The following is a 10,253-nucleotide window of genomic DNA, read 5'->3' as shown; positions in this document are numbered from 1 at the left end:
ATCAGATGGTGTCTTCCATGTTTGAATTCAACTCCTTTATTCGCATGGTTAGACTCGTACGTTGGATGATCGAGTGAACAAGATAGAAGACCCTGGATCTAGTTCCATCCATCTGGGCTGCGACTTCAGGATTAATACAAGATTACAAATGTATGATGGCTATGATCACATAGATAGTCATCCAGCCATGGATCCACACTTCATCATCAATGGACATGTCTTCTTGATCATTGTACATGTAATGTTAGCTTTTGTGTTGAGCATGGGTATGCTTCCCTCAACATAAATAAGATGATCTAAATGGATTATAACAGATGATGATCCAACCAGTTTTTCTTGATCCGAACTTGTCACAAGGTAAATCACTTCAGTCATCAGTTTCCATTTCTGACTTTGCACTTTAGGGGGCAATCTATTATAGGCCATTTTGTCGCATCTGGTCAATAGGCCTACAAACTGGATCAATCAACATCCTTGAACACCTTATCATCATTCCTGTAGAAATTTTGAATAATAAACACATATTCAATAGAGATTATCCCGATTATCCACTATTGCGGAATACATGCATAATACATAACCTCCTCTACCTTGATCATCAATTTAGCAGCATCAAAAACAATGAAACATCAATAGCATGCACACATTAACACAGTATGTAACTCGGGGAAAGCTTACAGCTGAAAAACCCACACTATCTGTATATTAATGATTGAGAAAATGTAACATTACATAGTATAATACTCCTCACAAGTATCCAGCACTATCTCCACTTGTTACACACAAAACTACCTCAGATCCGAACAAGTCACAGGTTCAAATCTTCTTCGCTGCTTTGCCTGCCTCTATTGCACAATACCTGCTGAGAATCACTCACACTGGAAATCATGTGAGCACAGGCTATTCTACTGGGCATATACTAGGTAATCCTCATGGGCATACTCAATACATTGCTTGTGCAAGATTTCATGAACAACTATAGTCACAACTGATAGCAATCTCAACCTCTAACACCTGTCTCCACTTAATTGTACATGCACTGAGTTAACTGATGTATTCTTCAGTTGCATTATGAGTTAATAATTAATGAATTAATTTAATCAATTAATTCACATCACTCATCACTAGTCTATTTGCAATTAGACTAATTACAACTAGTTCAACCAAGTGAAACTGAACACAACTCCATCAACTCCACATCCAACTCCACAGAACTCACCCACATGAGTTCTAACTGATGTCCTGCATGCAATAGCTCAAATGACCCATAAAGAAAGCGTATTTCCTTCTGACAGCTGCATGTGCCACATCTGTAGCTCAAACTGAAGTGCTCCAAGAGGATAAGATAAAGTTTATAGTCTAAATATTATTATGAGACAATAATATTTGACTTTTCTATTTTTGACTAGCAGTCTAAAAATAGACTATGATCACTCCTGCTGTGATCCAAAAATAGAAGTCCATCTATTTTTCCCAACATGACCAATCATCCATAAACAGCATCCTGCAACTCATAGACCATGATCCATATGTCTAAAAATAGACATAGTCTAAAAATAGACTTTGTGCCATAATTTGCCTGCGGGCCCACTTAGTGAAGGCGACTCCTTTCCACTAAGCTCCATCATCTTGTTGCATTCTCAACACTCCCTCTCAACAAGATATGGATTATCTGCAACCCCTATCCTGCAACTTTGGAATGTTCTGCATGCAACTGACCACTCTGTTGGGCTAGGAACATACTCTGATGCTGAAGCTCTACCTGCTGCTGACAAGTGCTCTCTCTGACATCTGTGCTACTGCAACATCTCCATGCATCTCACACCATTGCACACTTCTTTGTGCCACCTAGCACTGTGAAAAACACTTGTGCCTCTCGCATTGCTGTAGCTTGCTAGCTATGCGCTGTCCTGGGATTCCCTGCACTGTCGCTCTCTCTACCACTCCATCCACATCTGTCTCTACCCAATCAGTCAGTTCCTGCTACTCCACATCAGGACTCCTGTAGCAAGGTCTCATCCAAGAGGTTGGGTACCTCAAGGATCTTGCCCCTCCTCCTTGGGACGATCAATCCACATCACCCCACCTCCCACCTGGAGGTGTGGCTGCATGCGATCCCTCAGCCCACCTGGCTCGAAGTTTCCCCCTACTAGAGGTCTCTACATGAGTAGATGTCTCTACTCGATCTCCTCTCAGCTTCCCTTGTTGTGGCTGCTCCACAACCTCTTGAAGCTGCTGCACCAATCGTGGCTCCTCCACAATCGTCTGAGACTTCTTCTGACTCTGCATGTGGAGAGGTAATATACGCTCCCTCTCAACCACCAAGTCTCCATCAGTTGCCTTGCTGCTCAAGGCTTTGCATGCATCTTGAACCTCAAGAGCATATAGGTTCTTGACTCGTGAACCAATCTGCTTCACTTGTCTAGTGATGATGTGTCTAAGGAAAACCTTCCCCTTACTGAAGACTACATCATAGCCTTTGTCTTCCAGCATCGCGATCGACACCAAGTTTATCTTCAGTCTTGGTACATACTTGACATCAGTCAAGGTAAGGCGAGCTCCATGCTCCCTCTAAAAAATAACCGTGCCTACACCTGAGACACTATACTTCTCATCATTACCCATCCCTATGAGTATCTGGAGATCTTTCTCCTCCAAAGTACTGAACAAACTTTTGCCACCGGTCATGTGGAAAGAAGCTCCACTGTCAAGAAACCAACCACTTCCCACCATGGATGAAACCATGCATGCGAAGAGTGTGAAATCCAACTCAAACTGTGAAGCAAGTGCCTCACCTTCAGATCCTTCCCCGGATCCCTTCTTGGATTTCTTCTTTGGGCAATTAGTAGCATAATGGCCCAACTCATGGCAACGAAAGCATCTCACCTTCAATTTGTCAACCTTCTTCCCATCATTGGAAGAACTGGATTCGGAAAGAGAACCCTTCTCCTTCCCCTTCTTCGCCTTACTCGCTAAGGAACAGTTCTCCTCATCGTGCATGCATGAATAACTATCTCTGGTGCTCCATTTGATCTCCTCCTGCAGAAGATCCAACCAAAGTCTCTCCCATCCTGGCAATTTCTCCCGACCATTGACAGAGTCTTGATAGGAATGCCAACTCTTCGAAAGACCAAGGAGAGCCAAGCTCACCAAGTCCTCATCATCGACAGTCACCACCACACTTCCCAGCTCATCCCGGCATTGGATGAAATTCGTGAGATACCTGGGCATACTGTCTCCATTCTCACACTTAATGTTTCTGAGTTTATCTTTGAGCACCAGCTTCCTCTGATCGCTCTTACTTTGGAATAGATCTATCAACGCTTTCCACATCAAGTATGGAGAAGCCTTTCCACACAGGCTGGACACAATGTGATCCTTCACGCCCTCCAACAGAATCCTTCGACACTTTGCTGTCTTCTTTTGCCAAGCATCAAATTGCGTAGCATCACTAGGCTTTGGGACCTCAGCCTCTATGAACTCCTTCAGCCCATTATCATCTAACACCGCCTCCATCCTGTCCTTCCATGCAATATAGTTTGAGCTACCCTCAAGAGCATACTCCAATCGCAATCCGTTGAACGACATTGCCACGTTGACACAAAGAAAACACTGTTGCAAATTCGAATTCCACCAGCTCCAAACTCAACCGCCTCTGATCTAAGATTCATGAGAACAAAGTATTTTTCGTACAGAGATTGACTGTATGGGCTTTTACCAGATATCTCACCTTCCAAAGGAAGGATGAATCCAGAGGCTACCTGGCCCGATTACAGACTCTGCCTGAAGAAATAAGATGTAAACACTTTCTGAATAGTAGATCTGATGGTCAACAGCTCTGATACCATGTAGAAATTTTGAATAATACACACATATTCAACAGAGATTATCCCTATTATCCACTATTGCGGAATAAATGCATAATACATAACCTCCTCTACTTTGATCATCAATTTAGCAGCATCAAAAACAATGAAACATCAATAGCATGCACACATTAACACAGTATGTAACCCGAGGAAAGCTTACAGCTGAAAACCCCACACTATCTGTATATTAATGATTGAGAACATGTAACATTACATAGTACAATACTCCTCACAAGTATCCAGCACTATCTCCACCTGTTACACACAAAACTAGCTCAGATCCGAACAAGTCATAGGTTCAAATCTTCTCCGCTGCTTTGCCTGCCTCTATTGCACAATACCTGCTGAGAATCACTCACACTGGAAATCACGTGAGCACAGGCTATTCTACTGGGCATATACTGGGCAATCCTCATGGGCATACTCAATACATTGCTTGTGCAAGATCTCATGCACAACTATAATCACAACTGATAGCAATCTCAACCTCTAACACCTGTCTCCACTGAACTGTACATGCACTGAGTTAACTGATGTATTCTTCAGTTGCATTATGAGTTAATAATTAGTGAATTAATTTAGTCAAATAATTCACATCACTCATCACTAGTCTATTTGCAGTTAGACTAATTACAACTAGTTTAACCAAGTCAAACTGAACACAACTCCATCAAATCCACATCCAACTCCACAGAACTCACCCACATGAGTTCTAACTGATGTCCTGCATGCAATAGCTCAACTGACCCATAAAGAAAGCGTATTTCCTTCTGACAGCTACATGTGCCACATCTGTAGCTCAAACTGAAGTGCTCCAAGAGGATAAGATAAAGTTTATAGTCTAAATATTATTATGAGACAATAATATTTGACTTTTCTATTTTTGACTAGTAGTCTAAAAATAGACTCTGATCACTCTTGCTGTGATCCAAAAATAGAAGTCCATCTATTTTTCCCAACATGACCAATCATCCATAAACAACATCTTGCAACTCATAGACCATGATCCATATGTCTAAAAATAGACATAGTCTAAAAATAGACTTTGCGCCATAATTTGCCTGCGGGCCCACTTAGTGAAGGCGACTCCTTTCCACTAAGCTCCATCATCTTGTTGCATTCTCAACAATTCCTACACAAATCCCTAAGTATGACTCTCTCAAATCCCTGATTTTCTAACCTTGACTGCCTCATTCTAGATCTTTTAAGGCCCAGCGCAGCCTGGCCCTTTAGGGACCTGCTTTGAGTGGCAGGTTTCTCAGTTTTGCACCTGCTCTGATTGGAGAAGGTTTTTCCTTGTTGGGGGTGCATTGATCAATAAAATTCAGGAAAAATAAAAATAATCCTGAAGCTTCCTCTTCCAGAAGCTTCCAGGAGTTGTTACAACCATTTACCTTGGATAAGAACCTTGAATCCTATCTCATCCTACCTTTGAAATTTCACCTCTTATCCCTTCAGCTCATCCTCCCATCAAGAGTGTATTTCAAGCCTAGATTGGTAAATGGATAAGAATTCCTAAATTACCATCATCTCCTATATATTTACTTCCATCCACAAGTTAGAGGTTGGCTTTTGGAGACCAATCAAACCCTCATGATGTTGCTTTGATCATAAGAGATTTATCATTCTCATGCATTAGGGTGATCTTGAGGTGTGCATTGTGGGAAAGAAGGACAAGTCAACTTGGAGGGATCTCTACAAGATAAACTTCCACTTTTGGTTGTAAACTCTCTCCTTTCATATTAATACAAAGAGTGTACCATTTTCCTACATGTGTTATGTTATGTTTATATACACGTGTTTCAATGCTATGTTGATCCATTGATAAGATTAATTGGATAATTCTACATAGATTTCATACATCTTTGGTTTGTGTTGATTGTTTGTGCATGTTTTAATTATTGTGATCGAAGCTATGATTGGAGCCGACAAGCTAAGAGGAGAGAAGAGCTTGCGACAGATCACAGGTAAGCATCTTTTCATTCTCCAATTCTTCTAAGGAAAACTTTATAGTCTTTGATTTATGTTTTTCAAGACCAGGTCACTAGGTCTAGGGAAGATACTTATGTTTGTAGTTTTAGATTCGATATAAAAAATTGGTGACTTCATTGGGGATCCTTACTTGTTATCCATTGCAAGATTCTTAGTTTTGATCCATCGCAAGATCTTCTCTTCTTTTGGCTTGTTAGCTCCAATTGTAGCTTCGATCACTATAGTTGGAATGTAATTTTGTCTTGAATCATGATACCTGTTTTGTGTCATTGATGAGGGATACATCAAGGACTTCCCACGACATATTGCTTCTTGTCGACATCAGATCATTATCCAGGGAGTTGACATAGAAACTCTATCTTCAGTAACTTGGTGCTTGCATACATCAATGGAAGGCTTCCTCACTCTCGGCAACAAGTTTTCATAATTAGCCTTTGACCGACAGATTTTGTGTGGTGTTCAACTTCAATTCATTCATTCACACCATACGAATTGTACTATAGTACCTTGAGATCCATTAATATCATTGGTGGTTTCTCTCACGTATGTTAACGATTTACATCATTGGATGGTAATCAGATGGTGTCTTCCATGTTCGAATTCAACTCCTTTATTCACATGGTTAGACTTGTACGTTGGACGATCAAGTGAACAAGATAGAAGACCTTGGATCTAGTTCCATCCATCTGGGCTGCGATTTCAGGATTAATACAAGATTACAATGTATGATGGCTATGATCACACAAAAATTCATCCAATCATCGATCCACACTTCATCATCAATGGACATGTCTTCTTGATCTTTGTACATGTAATGTTAGCTTATATGTTGAGCAGGGGTATGCCTCCCTCAACATAAATAACATGATCTAAATGGATTATAACAAATGATGATCCACCCAGTTTTTCTTGATCCGAACTTGTCACAAGGTAAAGCACTTCAGTCATCAGTTTCCATTTCCGACTTTGCGCTTTAGGGGCAATATGTTATAGGCCATTTTTTCGCATATGGTCAATAGGCCTATAAACTAGATCAATCAACATCCATGAACACCTTGTCATCATTCCTACACAAATCCCTAATCATGACTCTCACAAATCCCTAAGTTTCTGACCTTGATTGCCTCATTTTAGAGATTTTAATGTCCATCGCACCCTGTCCCTTTAGGGACTTGCTTTGAGTGGCAGGCTGCTCAGTTCTATACCTGCTTCGGTCATAGCAGGTTTGTCCTTGCTGGGGGTGTGTTGATCAATAAAATTCATGAAAAATAAAAAGAATCTGGAAGCTTCCTCTTACAGAAGCTTCCAAGAGTTTACAACAATTTACTTTGGATAAGAACTTCGAATGCTATCTCACCCTACCTTATAGATTTCACCTCTTATCCCTTGAGCTCATCCTCCCATCAAGAATGGATCTCAAGCCTAGATTGGTAAATGAATGATAATTCCTAAACTACCATCCTCTCCTATATATTTACTTCCATCCACAAGCTAGAGGTTGGATTTTGGATACTAATCAAACCCTCATGCTACTGCTTTGATCATCAGAGAGTTATCATTCCCATGCATTAGGGTGATCTTGAGGTGTGCATTGTGGCAAGGAAGGACAAGTCAACGTGGAGGGATCTCTACAAGATCAACTTCTACTTTTGGTTGTAAACTCTCTTCTTTCATATTAATACAAAGAGTATATGATTTTCCTACATGTGTTATGTTATGTTTATATACATGTGTTTCAATGCTATGCTAATCTATTGATTAGATTGATAGGATACTTCTACATAGATGTCGTAGATATTTGGCTTGTGTTGATTGTTTGTGTAGGTTCTAATTATAGCGATCGAAGCTACGGTTGGAGCTGACAAGGCAAGAGGATAAAAGATCTTGCAACGGATCACAGGGAAGCATCTTTCCATTCTCCAATTCTTCTAAGGAAAAATCTAGTTTTTGATTACTGTAGTTCGATCAGGCCACTAGGTCTAGGTAAGATACTTCTATCTGTAGTCGTATATTCTATATAACACCTGGGAGAAAATTGACTTCTGAACATTTGTTGGCCTACATTATGTGCATTTCAATTTTCTTTTCCAACACTATTTGTCTTTTGCTAAGAAAAATTCCTCCTTTTATTACATTGTTGTTGATTTGTCTCTAATTGGTTATTGGGCTATGTGTTTCTCTTGTCTCCTTGCTATTGTGTTGACTCTTCTTTTGCTGCTACATTGTCACCAATTTTGGTTTTTTTATTCTCCACAATATCCCAAGGCTGAGAAGGGAGATCGAAGGAGGTAATATCAAACCACTTAGGGTTCAGCAGTTAGCCCCTTTAAACCAGAGAGGGATCTCTCTATGAATTCACAGCCAATGATGACTAGAATAGGAAAGATGTTAGGCTATATATTCTAGGCTCAAGTAGGTTTTGAGTTTTTAGGGTTTTGATGTTTGATTCGGGATGAAAACCAGGTAGTTAGGTCAAAGTATCAAAGGGTTATAGCAGCAAATATATATAGGAGAAAGGTAGCAATAATTTTGTGATGGCTTTAGGTTTTTGTCGGTGTAGTGTAGTGTTTGAAAGATAAAACAAGGTCTTAATGAGCATGTGCATCATGAATTCATTAAGTAAGAAGGAAAATTACACAAAATGACTTTCCCATCAAAATAGAGCTTACATGAAAATAATTCTACTTATAACCTTTAAGGAAAATCACTGAAGAAATAAGGTATGGAAAGGAGAGATGTATATCATTCATATAAATATATAAGAGAGAAAATACATCATCACAAACTCACTGCACATGAATTCCTAGAAAATATATGCAACTGCTCCTTTGATTTCCTGCATAAAGAGTTGAAGTACAAGCTACAAGTGTTCCAACCTCTGATGTCCAACCCTCCAAATGGCTAAGAAACATATAGAACAAAAAAAAATGACCCTTCTCTTAGGGGTCGAATCCATGAGTGGTGGAACAGTTCCCAAAATATCTCTAACCATAACCTAGTGACTAGGGAGGTTAACAAACTCTCCTCTTAATAGAAAAACTGATACATTTGACCATAAAAGAAATTTACAGGCATGTATCTACTTCACATTCACTCCAACCAACCTATTTACACCTCTTTACATCATCATAACATAAAAAATGACAAATTACACCAATGGAGGTCAAATCTGGACTAAGTCAACTGACGAAATTGGCTTTCAAGTGAAAACACAACGAATTTAGGCAAAAGTGAAGCATGCCAGGAGAAAACACAACGAAATTGGTAGAAGTGACTTTTGGAGGCCTTACCGAGGTCCAAATCAAGATCTTGATGGCTCATTGGAAATTTTTGGATGTCTAGTTATCATTTGACTCATCAAGCAAGTCATTTGGATAATCTATGATAGAGAAAAATGCACTTTCCCAAGACTACTCCCAGAAGTGTAGCAAAAACGAAGTGCCATCTTGCAGGGAACTTTTGACTATCTTCCTGAGCTCTAAATGTAGATCTGAAAGTAGAATTGGAAATCTTAGGATGTCTAGTTGTCACTAGAGTACTTAAGCATGAAAAGTGGCCTCTCCAAGACTGAGAAAAATTCATTCTCCCAAGGTCACTCCAGAAGTGCAACAACTCTCCTGTAGCAAATGTATTTTGGGCATTTCTCCCAAATCACAACACTTGTGTATAAAATGAAGGATTTTTTTGTTCCTTGGTCTATGATTGACTAAAACCTATTGCACCTTTATAAAACTCATCTCCATTTGGTCAGAAACGTACTTTGAAGTAAAATTGTCCCTATGTGCAGCAAATGATTTGTCTCTTGGAATGGTTTCTTGAGAAATGGTGGAGGCATGATGCTATGTGCTGAAATGGGCTCATACCTGGAAATTTTCCCTCCTGTATACTTCCTCTGATCAGTGGGTGTGGTCTCTGCATCCATTATTGTTGACGGGAAAAGTGTCTATTCAGAACGACCCTATCCCACTAAGGTGTGACAGCGACCTTAGCAACAAACAGAGAAAACTACTTTTGTATTCTCCTTTATGAACTATAAACGAAGAGGAAAAGGATGAACCAATCTATGTCTTGCGCTAGTCCTTTGATCCAATCTCTCTCCTCTTTGATAGCTTCCAGCTACCTGCTCCCTTACTTGCCCAGCTTCACAAAGTTCCTGTAAGATCACAGAAGAAAAAAACTACACAAAGACATGGATTTATATTCATAAAAAGCTTAGGATCAGATTTAAGCTAAACATACAAATGTAACAAACATCAATGATACACAAGCATGTAGGAGAAACTCGAATAGTTTTATTGATATAACAAGAAGATCCAGGAGGAGATACAACCAATGATTCCCGATCCAGCATCAACCTCCCGACAAAGAAGCCCCTTCTTCACCTCCAAAAAA

Source organism: Pinus tabuliformis, chromosome 6, assembly GCF_031772625.1.
Source record: "Pinus tabuliformis cultivar Carrire ecotype Pingquan chromosome 6, CPIR1, whole genome shotgun sequence".
Taxonomy (NCBI): Eukaryota; Viridiplantae; Streptophyta; class Pinopsida; order Pinales; family Pinaceae; genus Pinus; species Pinus tabuliformis.
This window is presented reverse-complemented; position numbering follows the sequence as displayed.